This window comes from Columba livia, chromosome 2 (assembly GCF_036013475.1).
Source record: "Columba livia isolate bColLiv1 breed racing homer chromosome 2, bColLiv1.pat.W.v2, whole genome shotgun sequence".
Taxonomy (NCBI): domain Eukaryota; kingdom Metazoa; phylum Chordata; class Aves; order Columbiformes; family Columbidae; genus Columba; species Columba livia.
The window spans coordinates 117,950,321-117,965,326 of NC_088603.1; the positions used below are offsets into that span (position 1 = coordinate 117,950,321).

Consider the following 15,006-nt stretch of genomic DNA (forward strand, 5'->3'; position numbering starts at 1 on the left):
AACTTCCATAACTCATGTTCATACACACAGCCTTCCCTGCTGGCTCTCCATCACCTACTACACTTCATTTCGAGCTCCCATTTCAACCTCCGTATCGTCCACAATCTCACACCTTACTTCAGCTGTTATGTCACCTCTTTGCACTCCATCTTTCCCACATTCCCAGCGCTTCTTACCAAGCCAGAGGGTACTATTGGGCCACTCTCTCTAGTATCTACTATGCTTGAGTCACATTCCTGTCCTCCTCCCACCTTTCCTTCCCACTGCTTCAGCAAATAACTGCAAAGTGGTGTAACAGAGCATCTATGTGAGAATCCAGTGCCGTCTGTGCAATGCCCTTCTCTTGTGCTCAACTCCTCAGACAGCTTTTTAACAAGGATTATTAAATTCCTAAATATTTGCATGCAGTTGGATAGTGTAATGCTCTAGCTATCAAGGCACATTTTAGCTTCCAGCATGATCAAACCTCCTACTTTTTCACTTTTCTGCTTCTTTCCTCCAGTCAGAGCTGGGGTCTCCTTGTATTGTTTGCGGATTCGTCAAAGCATCAGCACTAACAAGGGACAAATGTAGCAGCACCCCAAAAGCCTTCAGCCGTCCTGACACCATGATGATGAGTGGGTCTGTAGACCTCTAAGCATTATCTGAGCTCAAGGTTAAGTACTGTAGCTAAAACCTTATAAGTACTGCTAATTATTTTCATAAGCATACAGGAAAATCTATGAAAGCTGAACAGAATAAACCCCACCCAATTTCCAAATTGTGTTGCTTTAAAGACTGTACATTGCATTTCTAATGCAGATAGCTGTGGCTTATTTTAGGGTAATACATGATGGATGAAAGGAAACACGAGGCTACTTCTCTGGAAGGGGCTGGATTTTCTTCTCTGGCACCAGTGTGTTAAACCTACATGGTTAATCCCCCTGGTTTCCCAGACCACAGTTAGGAAAAAAAAAAAAAAAAAAAGTGGGTCACAGAACTTTAGCATTAGATACAATTCAGTTCCTTCACCCAATCTAAATTTGTTGATCTTGAGAACTGCAGGATCAGCAGAAGCTTTTGTTGTCTATCACTTTCTACAGCCGGGCTACCTCTTGCGCACGGAAGGCTTCTTGCAGACCCGCACGCTAAACCTCTGCTCTTCAGCGGCGAGCCATGTTAAAGCTGAGCCTGTACACACAGCGTCCGACACCTGCACAGCCCAAACCCAAAGGAAAGGCTTTAAGCGCGGCTTAGATAACGTGTTCTTTCCCCAATACGTCACTGCGCTCTGTTGAGATGCTGCGAAAGTTGCGGACCACTCTGCGTCCTGCCGCCCAGGCGCCGGGCTGGCGGACACCGAGCGTGGGGGGCTCCCCCCCGCCTAAGGGCACCCGGCTCGGGAGAGTACCCCCGGCTTCGGGATCCTTTCCGCCAGCGGCTGCCCGGCCCGAACGCGCCCGTCGCGCCCCGCTGCTGCGGCACGGCCGGAGCGATCGCCCCCCGCAGCGGGCACGGCGGCGCCCCCCGGCCCGGGCAGCGCGTCTCAAAGCGCGCCAGGTCCGCACCGTGCGAGGTTTAAATCGTGCCGGTCCCGGGGGCCGCCGCGTCGCGCCCCCCTTCTCCCGCCCGCCCCGCCTCTCCCGGGGAAAAGAGGATGACATCATCCCTCTCCCTCGCCCGCCTCGCTGCTCCCCCGGCCGCCCCGAAACCCTGGGAGGGAGGAGGGGGTCACAGCCGCCACCCCCACGGCGCCGCACCCCAGCGGGGTCTGCAGGGGGGCTGCAGGGGAGCTGCCGCCCCGCCGCCCCGGGCCCCCGCCTGGCTTCGCCCCTGCCCCACACCCCACTACGTCATCCCTCCCGCCGCCCCCTCCCCCCCGCGCGCGCGGCGGTGCTGGCGGGGAAGCGTCCCCCGAGGGGAGCGCCGGGGCCGGGCAGCGGCTTCGCGGCGGCTTCAGCCACCGCAGGGCGCCGGCGCAGAAGCACCGCGCCGGCGCTGTGGGGCGGCCGCGCATGCGCAGCGGGCGGGGGGCGGGCGCGGCGGCCGGGCGGCGGGGCAGCTCCTGCGCTGACACCTGCAGCATGTGCCAGGAGCTGCAGCGGCAGCGGCCGCCTCTGCCTCTGCGCGGCGCGGCCGCCCCGCTCCGGCGCCGTGCGCGGCGGCGGCGGTGGTGGCAGCGGAGAAGCAGCAGCAACTCCCGCTCCCGGCGTCCCTCCTGCCTGGCACCGTGTGCCGGCGGGTGCACGGTGACCTTACGGAGCGTGCATTACCTCACAGGTAAATATCAGCTGATCCGCCCCACCAGCGGCGGTGGCGGCGGGAGCGCACCGAGCCGTCCGGAGGTAGCGATGCCGGCTGGGGCAGCGGCTGCGTGGTGCCGGGCGGAGCGGAGCGGAGCGGGGTGGGGGGCGCGCCGCCTGTTGCCGTCTATCTGTGTGGGGCAGCGGGTGCCCGGGGTTTCCCCCCTCAGCGCCGCGGTGTCCGGGGGCGGCCTCGGCGAGGCGGGGAGGGCGGGGGGTGCCGGGCCGGGCCATCCCGCCGAGGCCGCCCCCGGTGGGGTCGCACCGCGCTCCTGGTTGTCCTCAGGGCGGGTTGGCGCTACCTGCCGAGGTGGTCCCGCCCTGGCAGGTGAGTGTGCTCGGGCATACGGCACGGCCGGGCTGGCTCCCAGTGACCCACCCAGCCACTCCATGCAGCAGGTCCTTGGGTCCCCTGGCCTGGAGAGGGGACTCGGTGGCTTCTTGGCTGTTTCTGCTGGGTTGCTGTCAGGTCTTGTGGCAGGCTGAGGTAAAAGGGGTGAAAGGATAGCACCCTGTAACACGGCAGCCCTACCTTTACCTGTGTGTTCACTGACTCATTGGAAACTTTGGTGACTGGTGGTGGAAATCTTAGTCATTGTGGCCAAGCTAGGTTGTCCTACAGCCCTATGCTGTGCAATAACTACCACCTAAAATGGGGTTTTGCTGGTGACTATGATCAATCTCATCCTTGTGCACTGAATCTCATGTTCACTGGATCCACTTGCCAGCATGGGCGATGTTTGAGGTAGTATTTTAAACACATTGGTGGTAATCAGTGTTATCTGATAATCCTTGATAGTTACTGGTGACTCAGAAGGTATTGAAAGGAGAGGTTCACCAAGGAAGAAGCAAAATCACAAACTTGGTGCTTGTAGGCTTTAAATGTATTGGTTTGTGTTCGAAGTTTTGTGAGTTACTGTTCACTTCTGAATGCTGTACCTCTGCTCCTCCCCTTGTTGTTGGGATAGAGAAGTAGTTGTATAATACTGGGAGGTAAAGGCATGGATTCTGGGGTTTAATCCTATCATAGCTATGGAGCTGTTTCCTTAACTTTTACCCAACGCCAGGTTGTCTCTTACACCTATAAATGCACACATCAGTGGGCACCTACTCACTAATAAACGATGGCAACTAGTCGGTAGTGAGTGCTAGATGTTTAAGTCATGCTGGTTTCTGGTTGTCAAAGGGTAAGTGAGCATGAGATAAAAGCCAATGCAATGTCTATTTTAAGTTTGTGTCTTTATATTGCTCCTCAAAAGGGAATTATCCTTCTGACACATTTTTAGTTTTCACCCTCCTGTTGCAGTCACAAGCCAAGTTCCTGTATGTATTCGAAGTTGGTATTTAATGTACTAGGGGTTTTTGTGGTCTTCTGTGGATTTTTTATTTATCACAAGTTAAAATTCGAATAACTGAATGCCTCAAGATAAATCTTTCCTTCCTTTAAGAATTCACACATGGAATATCAACACCTGACCAGACCTCTCAATGAGGTATAACTGTAGTCAGAATGACGTGCTATAGCCTTGCAGTGGTAGTAGTAAATACAAAATTACATGTGTGCACACTGTGATCATGGGCAAGTGGATAATTCATGTGTGTATTGCCCAGGATATGTGGCTCCCCAATGGTGTGTGATCATTTCCACAAGCAGTTTTTGCTGTGTTACTGGTTGTGTGCACTAGTTCCCAGGATGGCTAAACTGTGCAAGCTCAGCCATGGTGGATTCAGCTCTTATTGGGAAGTCCCTCAGGTCTCAATCATGAAAACAAATGTGTGGCTGTGATCTCTGCATGTGAGGGGAACCTACCGATTCCACAATGCGGAAAAAAAAAGAAAGCAAAGTACATTATGGTAAGCTGCTGGATAGCAATCTATTAAGGTTTAGAGGAAGGCGAAGGATGGATTTTTTTGTTGTTTGTTTGTTTTGTTTGGCTTTTGAAGATTTAGTCCTTTTTTAACGACTTCCTTGATTTCTACAGTTGTATGCTGTTGTATGCTCTCAGAGACTGTAGAATAGATTATCTCCTCCTATCAATTTTGCCTAGCATAAGTCTATTCAGAATTGCCTATAAGGGTCAGCACTGATCTGTCTAACTTCCATGCCAGGCAAATAATCAGATATAATTGTGCTGAAATCAATGAATATATACCGACATGAAGCTGTGAGAAGAAAATTTGCCTCATGATGTTTTATATTTGTATAGCTGAAAGCCAAAAATAGCTGTCATAAACACAGTGTGTCCTTTCAGAAGAAATAGTCAATGCCTATCTTACAGTTGTCCAAAAAGTTTCTTTCTTTTGCTTTAGCAGCTTTGGGTTAGGAAAGTGAAGGCAGCAATCTTGGAATGAGAACTATTCTGGAGAAACTTTTTGTTCCAGTGACTAATCTCCTCCTTAATTCTCAGCTGTTAATCTCAGCTTGCACATATTCACACTATTAATGTTGGTCAAGGACTGTTTTCTTAAAGAGGGCTCCTTAAGTGTGTTGCCAGGTGTCACAAGGTTAATTCGAATGACTTGTGTTTCAAACTGCTGTTCTTTACATTAATTATATATGTTTCTATGTCTAGGCATAACAGCAGAATGTAAGTGGTATGGAATGTTCCATTCCAATTAGTTTCGCCGTGCAAACGGGTATTATAGTTGATGGGTAAGTCTGACATGTACTGCATGACTTGTCATGTTTTTCCTGGAGAGAGGGGAGTCTTGGGACTGAGTCACCATGGAAGAACATGGAGCCCCGAAGGCACAAAACTGGTGCAATGGAGTGATGAGTCAGACCTCTTATCTTTGAATTGGGTATTATGTGGTATTCATGCACGGGGTGCACTGCGTTCATTGTGCAGCTAGGCAAGTAACTAGCAGGCAAAAAACTCACTGAATCAGTCCTCTGACTCTGGGATGCCTTTTCTTTGCAGAGTTGGTCCGGCTTCTGTCGAAATGAAAAGCTGTTGGTTGGGATCATGTGGGAAATCACGGTATATTAACTTGCCAAGCAAATCAGGTCTGCCAGGCTGTTCATTTCTTACATTGTTTCAAATCCAATAGTAGTATGACCTAATACATTTTCATTTTCTGCGTTGTAGATTGCACCAGCTTTTTCAGGCTGCTGAAATCAGATACATAGTAGAAGAGTAAGAGCAGTGTTGCGTCTTTATTTGTCTAAGCTGAATTACGAGTGTTGCCGTGGAATGGCAGCGTTGTTTCTGATTCCAGGTGGTGCTAATGTTATTGCTAAGCTAATGAAAATAATTGAAATTTCTTAGAGGTGGTAGCCTCAGAAATATGTTAAGCAGTGAGAGTGAAGACTGCTCACTCAGCTGTTTTCAGAAAGAAAACAAAGCCTTACATCAGAGATGTCTTCACTTAGACACTTGCTCTGAACTTCTTCAAATAGCAATCATTAATAACACAATCTTCTCAAGCTAATAGAGCATGAAAGTTCCTTGATTTATAACCATTTGGGAGCAGATGCTCGAAATTCTGTCCACTTTCACAAACAGCACAAGAATGACACGTTTTTGAAAATAGCAGGGTGGGATAGGCGGGGGAGAAGTTGTGTGTGGGGCAATCAGAATAGCCTGGAAGACTGTAATGCAATGGCTCCTTCTCCTAATTCATTACAAAAGCTACTAGAGGGACTGTTTAGAAAAAGATACATGAGGTTTTTATTTTAAAGTTGTAGCAGAACATTATTGATCTGTATATTTCTAAATCTCATGAATGTAACTAGTCACCATTTTGTGATCACAAGACATTAATACTGGTTTTGGGGTGGAATGTGTGTGTGTGTGTGTGTGTTAATGGTCTTGCAAAAAAAACTTTTGTCCTCTCACATTGCCTTAAATTGGGAAACTGTTACAATGAAGACACATTGGCACACGTGCAGGAAAGATGTGCCAATTTACCTGTAAATAATAACAATTCCAATTGAAGCGTAAATGCTTTATTTATTTCTAAGTTAGATACACCTGTTGTATTCTCTAGATGTATAGATATCTAGAATGTCACATGGAGAAATCAACGCAGGGAGGGTTTAGCAATCTCAGCAGCTGAGATGAAATGTCAAGCCACTTGCAAGAACTTGGAAATTTCAATGGTCTTTGTGCCCTGGTGTGGAAATCAACAAATCTCAGACCCATTGCACTGATAAAGAAAGTGATAACAGAACTAAAAATCTCCAAAGAAACCCATCTTAACTCTAGGCAGATGGAGATCTAAGAAGAACCTTCAAATACCTCTTTGGGTTTAGGTACCGTGGAATTGGAACACCATGAAGTCACAAGTTAATATCAATGCCCCTGGAAATCAATAGCATTTTTTTATTGACTTCAGCAGAGCCACGGTTTTGCCTTGCTTCTTAAGATAGCCAGGACTGAAATGTATGAAGCTAAATCCTGTTCTCATTTACAACGACATAAATCCAGTCCTGGTGTATTTTCTTCCTCCCAGCAAAGAGAGAAAGAGATCACAACTGTACTGCCTATCCGTGGCATATCCACAACTGCTGCTAGGGAATATAATTATTTTGTGCTCTTCCTGTGTGCTATGCAAAACCTTTACCGTTAACTGTGTGATGTCATCTTCTGCTCCTGTATCCACTATATTTATACTGATTATGTGAGAAGTACCACTGACAGTTTGGACCCGTGCGTGTGCCATAAGGACCCAGAGGGAAATCCTGAGCTGTATCTTTTCTTGCACAGAGGCTGCATTTGTATAAAGGATGCTCTGTATAACCAGAACAGCCTGTAAAGGGAAATACAGAGATTTTTGTAATTTTTCAAAAGAGATTACAACTTAACAGAATTCCATACTATAATGTACAAAGTACAGAAATAAAGGCGCTTTTCAGTTAAATCCTCTACCAGATTGATGCCAAGAAGCAATGCAATATCTCCAATGATTTGGGCTTTTTTAATCTTCTTAGCTGGAAGAGATGTCAGAAGTGCCACGGGTGGAGCTCTAAAAAAAATAAAGTAGAAGATTCATGTGGAATTTCCTCATGTGGTGGTCTGGATGCCTCTGCTTATTTTGCTTAAAATGAAATGCAAATTTCAGAAGCACACTTGACTTTCTTTTCTCTTAGTGCCGACAAGCTCTGCCTTGGCTTTGTTGTCTCAAGTGGTAACAGCAATTAAAATGTGATGTGACAGTGACTTCTATAAACTGCTTTGTGATGTAAGACTCATAACGTAGGGTTTATCTGACATGATGAAAATTAGCAGGGGAAAGGAAATCCTTCAGTGTTACCCGCGGCTTTTCAAAAATTCGGCTCGAACTTCCTCCTGATCTCCAGCTCCTCGCAAGTGGGTGTGAGTGGAGGCTCCTTTAACTGCTAAAACTCCTCTATAGTTAAGTTTGACCACCTTGGTTTAAGTGAAAGTCTGCTATAATTTTGTCCCCCGGCCTTCCTGGGAAACAGAGGAGCTGGTGGTTTAGTGCCAGAATTTGCTCGTGATACTGATGGGTGAATAGATCCACTGAGCAGCGAGAGCACGTGGAACTGTTCATCTCTGGTTGTGCGGGAAGTGGAACTGTGTTGGTACCACGCTTTGTACTAGGCAGGATGGCTGAGCTGGTTCCATCCAGGAGGAAGAACCAAGTTGAGTGGCCCCAAAGCAGACTTCTTGTGGCTACTGGAGGAAAAGTAGAAGACAATACAGCATTTCCTGGAATGTAATTATTACCATTAAAAGATTAAAACCTAAAAGTAAACCATGACCTAGCTCTGTCTTCAAGTGATAGAGATGAAATCCAATGCAAGGAGAAAAGGAAAGAGCAGCTTTAATCAGAAATGTAAGAGGGACCTGTGTGAGCAACATGGTAATATAGCGTGATCTTCTGGAAGAATTTGAGCTGAAGTTCTGATGCCTGTTGTTCTGACCTTGCCCCTGGTTCCTGGGCAACTCTAGTTCTTCAGCAAGTCTGCACACGTGTGAAAGGAGCTGCCTTTTGTTGGCCATTTGTGCATGCCCTTATGCCTCGTGGAATTGCCCTGTATAGTGGCTATTTACATCTATTGAGCCTTCTCACAGTTGTGCTGTTGTATTTGGTTGGTGCCAGAGTTAAAGTTAAATGATGGTTGGCCTGTGCTTAGCCACAGCAGCATTGTCCACGGTAATCACCGCCACAAAGTAGGTCTTGATCACAGTCTGAAGTACCAGTCAGCTCCCCTCTTTTCTTTCCTCCTTTGCTTTGGCATGCCTGTCAATGAGCGTGGCCATGTGGTGTGCAGCACAAACTGGAGTTTGCGCTGGGAGGTTTGCCTCCCTGGAACGAGAAGGGCTCTTGGCTGCCCACCAGAGCCCATCACGGCTTGACAGTTACACTTTGGTGAAACGGACCGACCAACTTCTCGGTGGGCAGAGCGCCAGCCTCACAGATGGGCCTGAATGTGGGCAGCCAGCAAAGCACACACATACGTGTAGATGTAGATAATTATATGTATGGGCATAATAAATAGGGATCTTCGTGATTTGAAAAAAAAATGTTGCTAAAGCAAAAGGCTGAGTACTAAAGCAAGGAGCCTGAAGAGGGGCTTCTTTTGGGGCAAGGGCATGTCAGTGTGCTCGGAAGAAGGATCTCTGCTTTCCTTGTTGCTCTCTCTGCTGGCTGTTTTGCAGATTATATAATAAACAAAGGAGGCTATTTAGTCTTTTGAATTCAGGCACTCTTGTTACTACTACTGGGAAGGTGGAAAATGACACTTTACTGCAGTGAATCCCCTTAAAAACTGCTTGAAGCTTGCTACCAACTCAGATTCTACCAACATGTTTAATAGTACAGCTTGAATCTCAAGTTTCTCAGTGGAAATACCTGCATGCCACACTTTTCACTTTGAATTACATTTTGAAGTATGAAATACTTCACTAAGCAAGAGTTGCATAGAAGTCATTTACCAGTACAGAACATAAAACTTTCTCTACAGGTCGTAGTTTCCAAAGTCTTTGTGTGCAGTTAGCTAGTGAGTAAATGCTCCATGGGTGGCAATCAGCTAACACATGCATGTAGACCGTATAATAACTGATAATTAAACACTCTTTAAGTCTTTCAAAGAGCTAAACGTTAGTTGTATCTCTACAGATGGGACACAGGAAAGCTAAGTGACTTGCCTGCAGAGGGATTTGATTAGAGAAGCCTATTTCCCTTGAGCCTATTTCCCTAATTTTATCAATGTGGTGATGGAGAATTGCCTGGCCTTGCTGTCTCAGGGCACACAAGTATCTTGCTTGAAGGTCCAGCTCTCCTTACAAGGAGAGCGCACTAGTGGTTCACACCGCACACCCAGCTGGGAATTGCCTCGGGCTCCTCTTAAAATTCTGGAAGGTCTGTGGACACAGTTTTCCTAGTGCTGATAGGGCAAGCCAGCGACCTGTGATTTTTGGCAAAATTTGCAATGACCTCTGGATACCCTCAGTATAAAAGCAGAGATTCAGCTTTCTGTTTCTAGGACCCTTAATTTAGATTAGCAGGAATTACTGGGATAAGAAAAATCTCTTCTCAAATCCTGGAAATAAATTATATTTACCCGATCTAAAGTAATCTCTTTGCGCTTAACCTGAAGACATGGCATCTGTATGACTCCTGAGTCAAGCGCTGCGGTCACTGCCTTCCTAAGCGCGCACAGTGCATGGGGAAATTTTGTAAACTGGCACTGAATGGGCTGGCAGGCCAAGGGAGTATGTTTCTAGGGAGTACGTTTTGTCTTAAAAGGATGAGACCAGGCTTTTTTGGGGGGCTGACTTACCTGGCAAGGTGTCCAAAATGAGTATGACAAAGGGACTGTTTTGGAGAGGGGAAATAATTAAGTAATTTCTTGGAGCCTAGATTTCAGAAGACATTTAAAGACTCCTGTAGGTTTCAGAGTCAAGTATTTGCTCCTGTAATGGAAATGACAGGAGTATGCTTGGTGCATTCTGAATATTGAATGGAAGAATGTGTTCTGGTCTCAGTATAATGTCTGATGTGCACACGCTTTTATTAACTTTTTATTCTTATTTTAGTCTTTCAGATGTGTTTACCATGTGAATCTGTTAATTTTTTCCCTTCTTAAATAATAATCAGAGCAAACAGTTTAATGGTGGCATGCATTAGTTAATGTGAACTACAGAAATTTAAATCCCCTGTGTGGGAATTCTGCAAGTTTCGACTCATTTAATCCCCAATTTAATCCCCATTTCCTTAGCCCACATCTACAACTCCCCTTTGTGCAGGCTAGAGGGAACACAGCCCTTAAGTGATTTTTATCAGTTTTCTTATCACCTGCATTCAGCTGCTTCTGGTGGGACTATTAGAAAAACACTGGTGCTGTCCTCCAAAGGACTGGGAGAGGGCAAAGTGAAAGAAAAACAGGATGGAGGGAGAAGGGTTGTTAAGAGGGGAAAGTGTGATGGAGAAAAATAAGCTGGAAAAGGAGAAGTAAAGCAAGGCTAAAGGGAAGGCTAGAAAGAAAAAACCTGGAGCCAGTAGAAAAGAAAGAGTGAGAGGAAAAGAGAAAAAAACCCACCAGGTTATCAGATGAAGACTGTGTTAATGAAAATTAGTATGTGCTCCAGCTAAGTTCTTTTTCTCCTAACATGACAGAGCTGGACTCATCTTGCGAAAGTGTCTTTGGGAAAAGGATCTCATATGACCTTATGGGACTACTTAACACGAGGAGCTCGCCCCAGGAGGCCTTTATGGGGTGAAGACCAATGTTAGCAGTAGCAGGGTCATGCTGGATCTGTTTATGCCAGCAGACAAGGCACTGATTTCCTTTTTATTAGTGAGTCTGCTGAGGTAGGAATATATTTGTTCTCAACTAAGTACTGGCACTGAAGAGGGGAAAGTAGGTTGCTGTGTGTTTTAAGCCTGCAGATGGATGTTGAACCAAATCACACTGTGCTCTGTACAACCTTCTGCAAAGTAAGGTGATACATACTGTAATATTAGAGGTATTACTTTTGTAGTCCCTGTTTCTCTAGACAGATACTGAAGGTTTAAAAGCAATCAGTGTTCGTGAACACTGCATCAGTTTACCCTGCAAGGCACTTTGCTAATTTTTCCTTCCTGACTCCTGTTTAATCTAACCATATTAAGACTGATACTAGTATGGACAACAGCATGGAACTTGTTTGCACAGAAGAGATAAACAATAACTGTTGTACAAGATTAGTAACTTAAAATGCAGCTACTAAGTACATTTCTCTGCACCACGGATAGCCAGTCATCCTTCTTAGGTAGAAGAATAGGCAGAATACCATCACATCTTGGTGAAGGGTATATTTCGTTTGTCTCGTTGTAGTGCTCTTTTGTATTTCCACAGGGAATGCTTCATTTTTTTTATACACTAAGAGCTCCAAATTGTCATTGTTATTTGCATTTACACTTAAATGTTGCCATTTTACTTTTAAAAACAAGCTAACAGAAAGATAATGATTACTGTGCAATTTGTGGCTTTTTTTTTCTTTTTTTTTTTTTTTTTCTGTCAACGCATGAAAGTGTGTAGTTGGGCATTATAAAACTCTCTTGATTTGTTGTAGGCCATCAGACTTTTCGTGGTGTGCTTGACTATCAGAACAAATGGCCATGACTTCTTTACCATAGGCTCTGTTCCAAAAAATTAATGTAATGTTAGTGGGCTTAGTGAAGCAGTGGTCTATATTACAGTGACTGCAAAGCATGGAAACCTACTGTGTCTTTCTGTCATAAAAAGGCCCTGCCTGTGCTGTAGATCCTATGAAGAATTTCTAGCGATACTTGAAAGGATAAAGCACTGTATAAATTCCTAAAGTTCAAAGAGAAAATACCACTCAGGATAAAAAAGGGAGCTTAGCCCAGCAGCAGCTTAACCATATATGACAGATCTAGTGCTAAGTCCTGCGCCATCAATGCAAATGCCTCTGGAGTTCACCAAGTAGCCAGATGGAAGGACTAGAAGAAAGGCTTTGAGAATACTGACCTTGGGGGGGGTCAGGGACAAAAGGCATCTCCTTCCCAATAAATGACTCTCATTCTCTGGGCAGGATATGAACAGGGAAGGTTTGAGACGTGTACAGCTAGAACTGTCTTGCGTTTCCTTTGAAAACTACTTTTAAAGGCGTTAATATGTATTTATCAGTATTACTGTGTGAGTATTATGCCATAAATAAAATCAGCAATTACACAAGTTGGCAGCCTTGTTATGCTAACAGAGGGATAGGTTACACCAGGCCTGAACCATGCTTTTGGGAGCTGAGACTTACAAAAATCATTAGGACAAAACCATCCTAATTTCTATGACCTGTGATCACATGAACACTGGATCAAAGTTGATCACCTTCAGGCCATGAGGGTAATCAAAAGTTCAGCAAAAAGGCTGGCTTAGAGGTGACGCTTCCTTGCAAGTAGTTCTCTGTGACCTTCAGTCGTCTCTACACGTGCCCTGGACCCAACTGCTTGCTTGTCTTGCCATCCCTTAACCTTCCCAGCTCCCCAGAGGGATGTTCCATGGACCAGTCAGCCCAGTGGTGCCTCATGCTGGCCTTCCTCTCTCCCCAGCACAGAGCTGCTCTTGTGTGTGCTCTCCCCTCCAAGCCCAAGCGTCTCCTCTCCCTTTCTGCCAGTGGCGCTTGGATTTAAGCAGCTCGGTCTTATCTCAGCCACTGCTGCTCGTTGACCACGCATGGCGTATGAGCATGCAAATTATCTCACTAAATAATTTGCGCTAGTTGTCACAAAGAACAATGCAAACCTTGGTGGCTGTGGCAGGCTGCTGTTGCTGTAGGAGATGTGCAGGGACAGCTTTTACGAGCGCCGGAGGAAAGCAATGACACAACAGCATTTTAGCAGCCGTGCTGACACTGGATGCTGTTTCAGGCGCCCTAACCAGTGATCGCAGTCTGTGAACATCTGGAATGTAGGAAGTTATGTTGTATCCAGAACGCCCGAATGTTAAATAAAATGAATACAGACACATAGCTGTAAGTGCAGTCCTAGGAAGGTACATGTGAGACTGCGGTCCCGGCTTGTGGGTGGCCATATTGTGGCTTTTTGACCCTTGCTGATGACCACAGGCATAGAAATGGTTTGTGTGGCTTTTATATATAGAAAAAGGAAGAAACATGGAGCTGCATCTCTGTTTTGAAGCTAAAGTATAGATTTAAGCTATTCTCCCCCCCCCTTTTTTTTTTCTTTTTTTAGGAGACTGCAGCAATGTATTCTAAGCAGTCACAGAAGCTTTAATGACAGCTGTTTTGCTTGAACGCCCGTATCTGTCAGTGTCTGTAACATGATTTGATGTAATCCTTTGGATTTCCTCACGTTTAAAAAAGCTGCAGAGTCTTCTTTGCCTACCAAAACACATTTAACAGTTGAAATTTTAGCAGGGAATATTTCTCAAATCTACCATTTTGCATATGCTCTGTTTGATGCATATACTCTGTTTTAATGTTTATGTATTTTTAATGCATCTCTCACATTAGTCTAAATATCCAATTAAGGACATGGCTCAGGAAATATGGGAATTTGGACCAAAAAAAAAAAAAAAAGGAATAAAATAACACTAGCAGAAACCTTAGTAGTCCCATATCCCTATGCCATTTGCTGCTCAAAACTGAGGAAAAATATTTTAAAACTAAGTTGTCTTTCACAGCAGACTCTATGCCTGTGAGTCAATCTCATCTTACTACTCAGCTGTCGAGAAGATTTGTCCTTGAAACCCAGATTTCCCTTATACTGACATGTGTTTTGCAAGACTTTGAAACTACACAATGGAAGGAGAGCTGGAAACTGCTGCCAAATGTACGAGGTGGTCACAGTTACCGGGAGCTGACCAGAAGCTTTAGTTCTGTGCACGACTAGGGCACTGCAGATGGAAGCCGTGTGGTGGCTGCACCTTGGGCCAGGTGGGGAAATGCAGATTTACCGCAGAGGGCAGGATGCGGGTGAACTGTTCCTTTGACAGCAGCAGGTGGGCTGTCAATTTGCTTCTGTTTGCATTGGTGCCGCAAAGGGGAAGGTATGGACTGGCGCAGGGGGCCCTGTGGCACGCTGCCTTGCTCAGAATGCAGAGAGTGGGGATACAGGGCCTGGTTTTAACACTCCTGAGTGAGCTTTTTGAAACCAGGCAAGTCTGGGCCACTAGAATTTGATACTGTTTTTTTCTAGGGGACTCTCTTGTGGCCTTACCTAACACAGAGAAATAAGTGATGGTCGTCCCATTGGCATTGTGATTTACATCCCAGTTTGTTGATACCAACACGCTTTGGTAAGCTACAAACAAACTTGTTTCATGAGATCCAGTTATCCAAAATAACCAGCATTCAGGTGGATGACTCTCATGGGGCTTTGGGAGGGGGGAAAAGGGTGAGTGTTTTTTTCATGGTGATGTTTTTCCTTTCTTTGCTTTTCTTTTTATCAGCTTCTTTTTTACTGAAATACCAGCAGAGCTTGCATGTTGTTGTACTTAGCTTTTCATGCAACTATTTTCATGTAAGGACTACAAGATACCGGCCCAATCTACATTTTTTCTAGCAGTCTTCAAATGCAGTAATTAAGAACAATTTATTGCTTTGTTCGCAAAGCCCCAAACCAAAAGGAGAGGCTTTTCTTTTATCGCTTTGGCAGACTCCCAGCAGTGCAACTTCTTGGGCCTCTTGCTGTCTCTGTGGCTAAGTCCAATGAATCTTCTGTTAACACGGGGTTAAAGATTCAGTAAGAATATATTTGCTCTTTATGCTTTACCTCATACTTCTGCTAG

The 15,006-nt window shown here is 45.5% G+C and overlaps 1 protein-coding gene across 7 annotated transcripts in view; it reads left to right on the top strand.

Annotated features, from left to right (window-relative positions):
* The first annotated feature begins 2,077 nt into the window (after positions 1-2,077).
* Positions 2,078-15,006, top strand: part of DTNA (dystrobrevin alpha) — a 231,979-nt gene continuing 219,050 nt past the window's right edge. For 3 of the 7 annotated variants that reach the window (XM_065053464.1, XM_065053467.1, XM_065053472.1), the window contains exon 1: positions 2,095-2,259. The gene's annotated coding sequence lies outside the window, so the exon portion shown is untranslated. Of the gene's footprint in view, positions 2,260-14,419; positions 14,515-15,006 lie in introns of those variants that run through there. The other 4 variants (XM_065053463.1, XM_065053466.1, XM_065053471.1 and 1 more) reach the window with 3 other exon arrangements.